General features: G+C 41.2%; 1 pseudogene; it reads right to left on the bottom strand.

The window, feature by feature from the left end:
- Positions 1 to 1,191: 1,191 nt before the first annotated feature.
- Positions 1,192 to 6,593, bottom strand: LOC108401924 (transcriptional adapter 3 pseudogene; annotated as a pseudogene).
- Between the last annotated feature and the right edge of the window lie 5,162 nt (positions 6,594 to 11,755).

Below are 11,755 nucleotides of genomic sequence, written 5' to 3'. Positions count from 1 at the left end.
CTTCTCCATTCTGCTATCCCGAAGAGGGAAAGGGAAAAAGACAGGCCTCACACTGGTGAATGGAAGGAAGGGTGAAGAAGGTTGGGCACGGGGTGGGAGGAGTCAGTCATTAATATGTTTAAAATAGGACCCCTACCACAGGTAAAGAATGGCTCAGAGATGGGCAGCATCTTGCCCAAAGACACAGAGCAAATGCTTGCAGAAGAACTTCAACTAGAATTTAGCCTCAAGAATTGTGAGATATGGGAGAAAATTCAGACACCTTTTAATTGAGTGGGTCCAGCTGTGAGTGAGAAACACCTGTCTCCCATGGGGGCTCTGACTCTAACAAGAGCCCTAGGAAGCAAAGCGGCAATTCTAGGCTCTGTGGAAACCATTTAGCAGATGAAGGCACAAAGGCCCAGAGAGAACGTCCTTTTGCAGTAAGTTAGTTATAATTTAGAATCTTACCGACTTCAAAGAAATTGGGGTCATTTGTAACAAGTTCGTGGCATCCAGACTAGAACATGGTGCCTGGCTTGGGTGCCTTCTTCCAGAAACCAGCCTGGTGTCTCTTCTGCAACCTGTCCACTCCTGGCAAGGGAACATTTCTATCCACTTTTTATCATTTGTGATTGATTCATTCCCAGAAATGACCCGGGAGGCCAATAGGGTTGGAAGAGAAATAAAAGAGCCTGTGCCCAGAAGTGATGGCTGCAAGTGAGAAGTGACACAAATGCACAGTAGACATTCGTCAGTCCCACCCAGGGGGTAGGTGTGTGTGTCAGGAAAAAGTAGGCTAAAAATAATCCAAAAATATTAATCTGACCAGTAATTCATTACTCAGTCCTATGATTTTTTCTTAAGTCTGGTCACCAAATAATAACTGAATGCCTCCTATATGCCCACCCACTTGCTCGGACTGGGGATATAAGTGTGAAGAGGTCATATAAGGGCTCTACACTCAGGGAATTTACATTTTTATGGGAAGACAGGCCACAACAAAAGAAAACACATTGATTCTTATATGTGACAAACGACATCCAGAAAATCAAACAGAAGACTGAGCTAGAATAGGAATTGGTAAACTTTCTAAAAAGTGTTACATGGTAAATATTTTGCTCTTTGTGGACCATGTGTTCTGTGTCTCAACTACTTGTGTTTCCCCTTGCAAGCCAAAAGCAGCCACACAGGTAAAGGAATGGGTGCGCCAATAAACTTTATTTACAAAATCAGGCTGCAGTAAGATTTGTCCCATGCAGTTTGGTGACCCCTGAGCACGATGCAGGGGAGGAAACTGGGAGGAGTGGGGACATCCCTAAGGAGGTGACATTTAAGCTGAGGCTTAAACAGTGAGGAGGAGCAGGCATGTGAGCAAGGAGAGAGCCTCCAGGCAGAGGGATCCCAGGGTGGACTGACAGTGGTGGGGGTGGGGCAGCAGAAGAGTGGGTGGGGGCTGGTGAGGTACCGAAGGGGCCGTTGGCATTGGGAGGGAACCACACACACACTCTGCCTGTCAGAATTTTATTCCTGGCTTAATGGTAAACCACTGATAGTTTTAAGCAGAGAACTGGGATAATTTGGTTGACTTTCACCTTAAAAGCATCACCCCTTTTAAAGCTGCTTCAGGAAATAGGGACTATATGGGAGACAAGGGTGGTGGCAGGGACCAGTGGAAAGGCATCTTTCAGGAGCTGGGTGACAGCAGGGCCTGTGCTGAGGTAGTGGCTGTGGCAATGGGGAACAGAGGGGCATTCGAGACATGTTGTAGAGATAAAGCTCGTGGCTCTTGTGGATGGATTGCATGTGGGGGGGAAGAAAGACTGGATGATTACCTGGTTTCTGACCTGCACAGGTGGGGATGGGCTCCAAGGTCCTTTTAGCTCTGATGCTACATTTCTGTAAGTTAGGGAGACTCTGAGATATAGCAGGTGGGGTATATCACCAAAGGACCATCTGAAGTGCAGGTGCTCAAGCCATCCCAGGCTGTTCATACCTCAGTTGACTTTAATTAGCCACCAACTGTGTGCTCAGCACAAAGCCAGGTTTTTAGGACCCACCTGGATGGAGAGGGTGTCTAATAAGAAACCAGAACAGGTGAATGAGGCCATAGGCCTCCTCTGTGCCTTGACACTCTGCCCTCTTTCACCCCATCATCTCTCAGGTCCTCAGGCATCAAAGAATCTGAAGGACAGTCAAGGCAGAGGAGTGACTTGTCAGCATTGGCTCCATTGGTGGAAAAGTTAGGAATTTTTTTTAAATTTTAATTTTTAACTAAAATGGAACTGTCACTTTTATTATCTTTAAGTATGAGCTAGGCCAGGCCAAATGACTTAAATGCCAGCCTCCCAGAAAGAAGCACAGGGAGGGGAGACTCACTGCTTGGATTTTGCTATTTTCCTAAGAGCCCTCAGCGGAGGCAGGACACTCCAAGGAGGCCTAGATTGCAGGCCCGGGTGCCCCATGGAGGATGCCCGTGTTTGACCCCGAAGAAGTCATGTGACTTCTTGGGGCTTTGGTGAGCTAATCGTAAGCTTGGAGCTGGAGCAGATGCTCCCTGAGGCTCTGGTATCTTGCCTGTGCCATAAATCTCCTCTGCTGGGTGATGTAATTCACTGCAGTCACTGGTCCAAAGGATCTGGTGCATGTAAATCATGGCACTCACCCTCTGTCTGGGACCCGTAAGTCACAGGGCAGAGAACCAGAAGGCCCTTCCTGCTCAGGCATAGGGTGCTCCCTGCTGGCAAGCACAACCAGGTTCTGTCCACTTGTCAGAGCGGTCTGGCACCTATTGACGACCCCTGAGTTCTGTGAAACATGAATAGCTGGCACAGACCCACATTCATCAGCATGTCCCACCCCAGGGACTTTGCACTGGGTCATTTCTGATTTGCCCCAGACTCATAGGCTTCCCCTTCTCCATGCCCCACTGACCCTGATTTGACCCTCTCTCTGTAAAGCCTCATTCCATGGAACATTTTCACTTGTGTGTGTTGATTCACTTAGTCAAACATTTATGAAGCACCTACAATGTGTCAAACACAGTTTGAAGAGCTGGGGAGGCAAGACAAACAGGACAGACACACATGCCCACCAGGAGCCCACAATCTGGTAAGCACAGCATGACAGTCCTTTTTCTGGGAGGTCTTCTCTTTTCCCCAGATGTAGGCAGTCTGTCCTGCAGTCTTTGGGTCACTCTTTCAGGATTAGTTATATCTGCTTTATTTTTGTGTTATATGTGATTTAGGGATGAGGTCTGTGCCTCACTTCTCACACTGCCTTCTTTTTTGCCACTCAAAATCTTGGAATTCTAATTTTATTATGATCTTACCAGTTCATAGTGGCTGTCCAGTATACTTCCATATATAAAAAAGCATAAATTTGAAAGTAGGAAATGAGCACTCAGAGACCCAAGAGCTAACTAGGCACCTGACGTGAATGAGACCTGAAGGTCAGCACATTTTTTCTCTTCCTCTCTTATCTATTATCATATGCCCTTGCAATAACTGACATTAAGGTGATTTGGGGAAAGGCATTCAATAACTTGATGCATCAAAGATCTCTAAAGATATGTATTTTATTAAGAATGGAAAGGGTCAATTGTATTTTTCTTGTGATTATTTGAGTAACCACAACAACCACATCATACTAGTCAAAAGGTATTTAGTGTAGACTGCTTCATAATTGACCAAGATTTACTGAAGAGCCAAACTGGACAATGAGAGGTATGGAGTGGCTTCCAATACAGATAGCCCATGTCTGAAGAGTTAAAATGAATTGTTGATATCTCAACAATTAGGGTTTTGTTTTTATCAGACCTATGTTTTTCAAATTTAAAAATATGAATAGATGTATAAAACATATTAGTCCCCCTCTCATTTTCTCACTTCCATTTCCTGCTCACTCTAGACAACTATATCTATTTTTTAGTCATTTATGTTGGTATTACAAAACTATAAGTTATATGCTTTTGCTAGTATTGCCAATTAGTTTTCCACTATAGAAGATGAGAATTAAAAAGACTATCTTTTCCCTATTATTTTTGGTTTCCTTGTCAAATATTAATTGACTATATATGTGAGGGTTTACTCCTGGGCTATCAATTCTGTTTCACTGTTCCATGTGCCTATTTTTATGCCAGTGCCATGCTGCTTTGATCACTCTATAGCCTTGTAGTATAATTTGAAATCAGCAAGTGCGATGCCTACAGCTTTGTTCTTCTCTTGCAGGTTTGCTTTGGCTCCTCCAGGGTTTGTGGTTCCATAAAGACTTGACGATTATTTTTCTTATTTCTGTGAAAAATGCCATTGGAGTTTTAATCGGGATTGCATTGGATCTACAGATGGCTTTAAAACTTATCTACAAATAGCTTTACAATTTATCTACAGATTTTAATACCTTAAATCATCCTTCATGACTTTGCCTCCAGGGAACATTCTGATCTTACATCCTATTTCTCTCCACTGACGCAGGCTTTCCAAGCCACACTGACTACCTGGTGCCCTCGTGTGTTCTGATCATGCCTCTCCCTCAGGGCTTTGCCCTGGTCCAGGCTTCACAAGGTCTGGTTCCTGGATCGGTACTGGCAGTATCATCTGGGAGCTTGTTAGAAATACAAATTTTTGGGCCTACCTTAAATCAACTGAGCCAGGAGCTCTATGGGTGGGGCCTGGAATTCTATGTTTAATATGTCTTCCAGGTGATTTTGACACAAGCTAGTTTGAGAACTACTGCCCTAGTTGTTCCCTCTTTCTACAGTACTTCTTCTCCAGTGCCTTAGGTTGAATTCTTTGGAAAACAGAGCTTGAGATAGAATCTTATCTAACTGATTTGCTGGGGGAATGCTTACAGGCAAAATCTGTAAGGGAGTAAGGGAAGACGACTAAGGAAAGGGATGAGTAAGGGGAAAATAAGGGAGCGGGTGATGGTGAGGAAGGAGAAGAAGGCCTAGAGAAGAAACCACCCATCATTGCGGAGAGCAGGCAGTCTGTGCGCTGACACAGAAGGCCTTCATGAACTGGCTATAAAGAGCTAGGCCAAACGACCTCAGGGAAGGGCCATAATGCTCTAGGACTGTCACTATTTGGCAGGGCAGACAGTCTGTGGCTTCTGACAGCCTGATGAAACAGATTTCCCTCGTCTCCTCTCCTGCGTCCTGCCAGAGAGGAGGCAGCCTGAGGCAGTGGTGCTACACATCTAGCAGCTCCAGGATGATCTAATCTTCCTCCATTGCGCTCCAGGCCTGCTTCTTCTCCGTGGGGGTCAGCTTCTTCTGCTGAAGGCATCCATGACCTTGGGGTCTGTCCTGCAGCCTGTGGCTTTAGCTTCTATCACTTACCTTCTCTTTGCAGCCTCAGCAGGTCAAGCTTCCCGATGCCACTGTGGCTGCTCAGCCCAATTCAGCTCAACCTGCTCATCAGCTCAGCGAGAACCTCCAGGGTCCTCGGACTCCAGCAAGCCCTGGGTGACCAGCTTTTCCTTGATGTGGCTCTGCAGGGACTTGGTATGTGGCCCATTGAAGGACTTGTTTTTGTCCTTCAAAAACAAGAGGAGAGGTTCTGCTGCCCCAGCTCCAATTCCTTCTTGGATATGTCAGGAACAGAAGAATCCTCCCTAGGGGAAATAATACTTTCCTTAACAAGAGCCTGCAAGAGGCTCTGTGTCAGGATGCAAAGAGGCATACATCTTCTGGCTGCTCATGCTGGGCCTCAGACTTCTTCAGCAGGGTATTCACATTTTTAGTTTTGCTCAATGGCCTCATGAAGACTCCCTTTTTGTCAGCCACTGGGAAGGCCCATGTTTTTCCTCTCGCATGTCCTCCAGTGCCCAGTGCTTGGGGTCGAGTTTCCTTAGGTGTGGGATCTTAGAATGTTCAGTTTGATCTTTCAGTAGCTTTTCCAGCATGTACACCCCTTTGCTAGTGATTGGCGCAGTAAGGTTTCACCTAGGCCCAGAATCTGACAAGGGTGTCTTCTTGAAGACCAGTGGCTAGTTGATGAGGTTATCAATGAATTTGCATCCCTGGATCTTAGACAGAAGGTTTTTAAATGAACTACCCATGACAGAAGCTGGGTCCATGTCCTGCTTTCCCTTCTACTTTCTGGTTCTTGAGTTTCTATGCTGGTAGGAGCTTCAAAGTCATGGCCTCCACCCGGCTTCAGGAATGGAGGCCATCTTATCCTGCCAGTCTGTCAGCATCTGGGTTTCTATGGCCATCACTGGAAGGCCTTGCACTGGCAGAGAAGAGCAGGGGCTGAAGCTCCGGCAGCGGTGTCCAGCTCCCTGCTGCAGATATCAGAATCCTTGGAGTGGGTCAGCACTGCCCTGAAGCCAGGGCACAAATTCAGGTGGTCCTCAAGCTTGAAGTTGTGGAATTGAAAGAGGCAGTCCTTCAGTTCACTCCGGGCCCAGGACCAGGGACCCTGTGGAGCTTCCCGTATGTGTGGAGGATTAGTAGATGATACCCATGAAGAGCTCAGCTCGTGCCTGGCACAGAAATGGGATGGTTATAATGTCTAGCTCCACCAGCGGATCACCCCATACCCCACCTTCCGGGTCCCAGTCCTCAATGCCCTGCCTTCTAGGACCCCCTCAAGCCCCTGCTCCTTCGGCATCCCCACTGTGGTCTCCTATGGCCAGGGTCCTTATACCTCAGGCAGCCGCTCTGTTCTCTACCATTTAATTTTTAATATGAGGGCTATACTCAAGATGTCATAGAAACTGCACTAATGGTCAAAACCTGAAACAGCTTGTTCTAGCTAAGGACATAAGGAGAGAAATTAAAGGCAGAGTATTATGGAAAAGCCAAAAAGGAGTCTGAGTCTTCTGTTTGTAAGCACATTTAGTCATGAAGGAATATCTCAGAGAGAGAGAGTGAACCCCACAAAGAGACCCATGCTCACAGAATCCAAGATGCTAGAGCTCTAAGAAATCTTAGACATTATTTTCCTTCATTTTATATATGACAAAATTGAGTCCAGAGAGATTATATTTATTCTTTTCTTTTTAGTAAATACCTGTGGAATTAAGAACTCAGAAAATACAAATAAAAAGATACTTTCAAGAAATCAACCGTTTCACAGTAGCCTGCAAGCTATTATAAAAATTAATTTGAACAGAAAGTATAGCTTAATGCATCAGCTAGAACAAATTAAATTAGTTCTACAGTAGAACAGTTGATCTGTACAATTCAAAACAACATTCACTATTTGAAAATGGTCATCTTTATTTCAGTCTTCCTTGTCCATGATTAAACCAATGGCCTTCTCTCTCTTTCCTACATACTAACATTTGTGTGGTTTATTCTTTAACATAACCTTTTATTTATCTTTCCAAGCCACCATTATTTGTTCATGCTTAAAAGCATCTCCTCACAATTTCCTAAAGGCTTCTGAGAGAGATTGTCCTTAAAAGCATTGTGAAATGTAGATTATCTCTATATTATCGTTCACAACTGTGTGTGCATTTGTAGTTCTCAAAAAGGTTTATTTTAAAATTCAAAATAGTGTTGTGTCTTCATTAACTGATTTACCTCAATGGAAGTCACAGACACAAAGATCCATGACAGTGTTCCTTTTCTCTTTCCTAAGAAATTATAGTTGATTCTTGTTACTCAAGGTAGTTATCCGAGGTAATCACCCAAAACACTGACTTAGTGAATACTGGATCACTGTTTCTAGGGGAAATGAAGTTAGGTTCATACAAGCCTCTGGCCAAAACATTTTCATCAAATGAACAATATATAACCTTGCTTTGTATGTGTTTCTGCTTAAAAATAACTCACTTAATGTATGTTGCTGGCTTATTAACATGGAAGCCCTGGCCAACAGCACAACTCCCGCCTCAGCGAAGTTTATCTAACACATACTTTTCTCTGTAAGGCACATCATAGCCTTCTTCCACTCAGAAACACGAGACAGCACTTCAGCATATGACTGGAGGCCATTTTAAACAGTGAAGTCATCAAGAAAAAGCATAAAAATGTGAAAAACACAGCACAAAATACACTGCAAAAAAAGGGTACTTGTTTATAATAGGAGAACTGGAATAAGGCAGGGTATCACTTTGACTTCAGCTGAGAGCTTGCACAACCGGTCACTCAAATTTTCGGCTGCCTTGTGCATGTCCACAAATGACCATGAAAGCACCATACTGACTCTGGGGTTACAAATAAATTTTAGCAGGCATAAAAATGAGCCATTATGGAATCTGCATATAGGAGTGCTGACTGTATGCAAATTTTATCTGTCTAGAATTTTATTTTCTCCATATTAATTTATTGTTAAGCCATTTACTGACATCTGATAACATACATACTGGTATTTGATGTATTATTGGTTCAGTGTGCAGAACCATTTCTTTTTAGGACTAACCCATAAGCCTTTTCCTTCAATGGCATTGCTACATCGCTGCCTATTCATTTCCAAAATTATATTGCATTTTTAAAAAATTCCTGACATGAAGTCTTTTCACTTCTACTGTTCTGCACTCTCCATGGGCACTTAGCTGCCTCTCTGCCATATTTGAGTGGTCCCCCTGGAAGCCACCCTTGCTTTGCTGTTTTTTAATTCCTCCCCCTTGAGCTGGCCCCCTTTGGGGGCCTCCTGCTTCTGACTCAGGTTCTTCAGAACTAGGCTTTTTGTAAAGTTGCCAAGGAAAATGCAACTTAGAACATAGGAGTAAGTTTGTGACAGTCTCAGTCTTAAGATAAAAATGTAATAACACTATGCTGAACAATAATGCCGCATCATCTCAAAGGAGAATCACAGTAATGAAAAAGCAGCTACTACTCCCTGAGTCTCCATTGTTGGTGGCAAGGTTTTTATACAGAAATATATTATTTCAGTTCCTCTTTGTTTTTTTTTCCAGTTTCTCTTCTATCCATCCTGTGATGAAGAAACTTTGATTCATGGATCCAAACCACTATTCAAAATCACTACAATGGATGATGGTACCGAGAGGATCTGGATTTCAACCCCTTCTCAGCCATTTTACTTTGACTTTGAGTTGGTTGCTTGATCTATGCTGGTCTCAGAATTGTAATTTACAAGGCTATAATAAATATTAGTAATAAAAGCTGTGACAGGTCCTACACACAGCAATGACTCAACCAATGTGCATTACATTTGCACACACACACATCTTATGTGTATAGTTCATGGCTTTGAGGTACGATTAGTGTGTTCCTAATATCACTTTTCTTTTTTCCTCTCTATGGTAGCTCTGCCAGGGGAATTATTAGATGAGGGGAAAACAGACAAATGGAAATGATGGGCAAGTTTTATTTAGGGTTGGAGATTCTCTGTGTTCTTGTATAGTAACTGTTCAATCATTTTCATTACTCTAGGAAAACATTTCCTTGTGAGAACACACCACAATCTTTTTATCCATTTTATTGTTGATAGCATTTAGCTTATTTCCATTTGGGGATATTATGAGGAATGTTGCTATGAACATTATTGTACACAGCTTTGGTGCATATATGTTTTGGTTTCTCTACTGAGGACTTGAATTCCTAGGTCATATGGTGTGCATATCTTAGCCTTAATAGATATTTCTAAGCTAGTCTCCAAAGTGATTGCCCTATTTTACTCCCATCAGCAGTGTATGACAGTTTTGCTTTTCCATATATACTGACCAAGTTGGCATTGTCAATCATTTGAGTCATCCTAATGTGGCTTTTAGGGTATTTCTATGTTCACTGATGACAATGAGGTTGAGCATCTTCTATTTATCAGCTGCTTGAATATCTTATAAAGTGCCTCTTCAACTCTTTTTTCCCTTTTAAAACTGTATTGTCTTCATTTTAAATTAAATTAGTAGAAATTCTTTATATACACTGAGCAGTTTATCAATAATTGAGAATTTTCATAATTATGTATTTCACACCAGGGCTTGCCTTTTCATTTTCTTAATGATGTATCTTGATAAACAGAAATTCCTAATTTTAATATAATCTAAATTATGGATCTTCACTTTATGGTTATGTTTTTTGTGTTCTGTGCAAGAAATCTATGCCTGCTCCAACATCATGAAGATACTACATTTTCTTCTAGAAGCTTTATTGTTTTGCCTTTCACATTTAGGTCTGCAATTCACCGGAACCATTGTGGTCAGGCAAAACAGGAGTCAAGATTTACTTATTTGTATGCTTGTATGTTGCTTTATTGTAAACACCCAATTTTTTCTCCATACTACACTGTTACTTCTGTCAAAAGCAGTGTGTGGAGCTGCTTCTGGACTCTCTAGTCTGTTCCATCAGCATGTTTTTTTGTATTTGCAACAATTTACACTGTCTTAAGTGCTATAATTTTATTTTTGATATTAGTGCAAATCTCCAGTGTTGTTACTCTTTGTTAACATTTTCTTCACTATTTTTGGCCATTTGCAATTCTATGTAAAACTTAGGTTCAACTTGCAATTCCCTACAAGAAGCAAACAAAGCTGTTTAGAATTTTAATTATGATTGTATTAAATGTATAACTCAATTGGGGTAAAATTGATGTTTGAGGGATACTAAGTCTTCAATTGGGAACATGCTCTTATCTCTCTTCATATTTAAATAGTCTTAGTATTTTATAATTATCAATAAGGGTCTGACATCTTTTGCTAGATTTATTTTAAAGTATTTTATATTTTTTGATTATATTGTAAAGAGAGTTTTAAATATTTTATATTTTTATTCTTTACCTTTTTATGGAAAATAAAAGAAGAGTACAAAAGTAAAGAGAATAATACAGTGAATATCCATGTACTTAGCACCTAGATTCAACAATCACCAATTTATGGCCAATTTTGTTTCATCTGTACCTCCAACTACCCACCCCTGCACTGAATTATTTTGAAGCAAATCTGAAACGACATATCATTTCTTTTGTAAGTACTTGAATGTATAAAGTAAATATACATTTACTAATATATTTATTAAAATAAAATGACTTTTTAAAATTAACAGAACATTTTCAATAATTACTTAATATCATCAAATAACTAATCACTCTTTAAATTTCCTTCATTGTCTTATGCTTTTCTTTTCCCAGCAAATTTGTGTTAATCATAATCCAAATAAGATCCACATGCTGCATTGTTACGTCTCATAATTTTAATCTGTTGGGTCCTCCTTCCTCCTAATATTTTTTCTTTGTGATTTTTTTTTCAGAACTTTAGCTTGTGTTTCCAAGCTAACTTTAATTACACAAATCTAAACTTTGACAGAGATTCTCATTAGTCCCTCTTTTCCAAAAGCGAGTTAATTGTAAAACCATTCTTGATCTAGACAGAACCTTGAAAAATTTTGTATTCTTCAAATTCATCAAAACACAAAAATCAGAGAGATAGTCTCATCTTTCAAGATATGTTCTTGATAACATTGGCATTTATGTGAATGTTCTTAGGCTTGACATTATTCTGTGAGTCAAATAACTTCAAAAAATGAGCATTTTCTCTTGGTGGAACATAGCAAGGTGTTTAAAAGACTAAGGATTGCTGCGAGTCTCAATGTCAGATGAAAACTTCAAATTCTTCCAGGGTTCTTGATATGTAAATTTTGGTTTATGTTGTGAAAAGTGCCTTAAAAATTTTTAGTCCTGCTTCCAGTTCTCTCCTAATTTTAGTGGCCTTGATTCTCTGTCTTCTATGCAGAAATATCATAGCAGAATCTCAGCCTTTGTTTTTTCTAGTGGCATCTACATGGAACGCACTTTCTTGTCAAGTCACTCAGTGTTCAATGTTTTTGCATCTAGCAGCATTCGACGCCCCTTCCTTGGTACTGTAGCAG

The sequence above is a fragment of the Manis javanica genome, chromosome 7, assembly GCF_040802235.1.
Source record: "Manis javanica isolate MJ-LG chromosome 7, MJ_LKY, whole genome shotgun sequence".
In the NCBI taxonomy this organism is placed as follows: Eukaryota; Metazoa; Chordata; class Mammalia; order Pholidota; family Manidae; genus Manis; species Manis javanica.
Note: the sequence above shows the minus strand (reverse complement) of the source record. Positions and strands in the feature narration are given on the sequence as shown.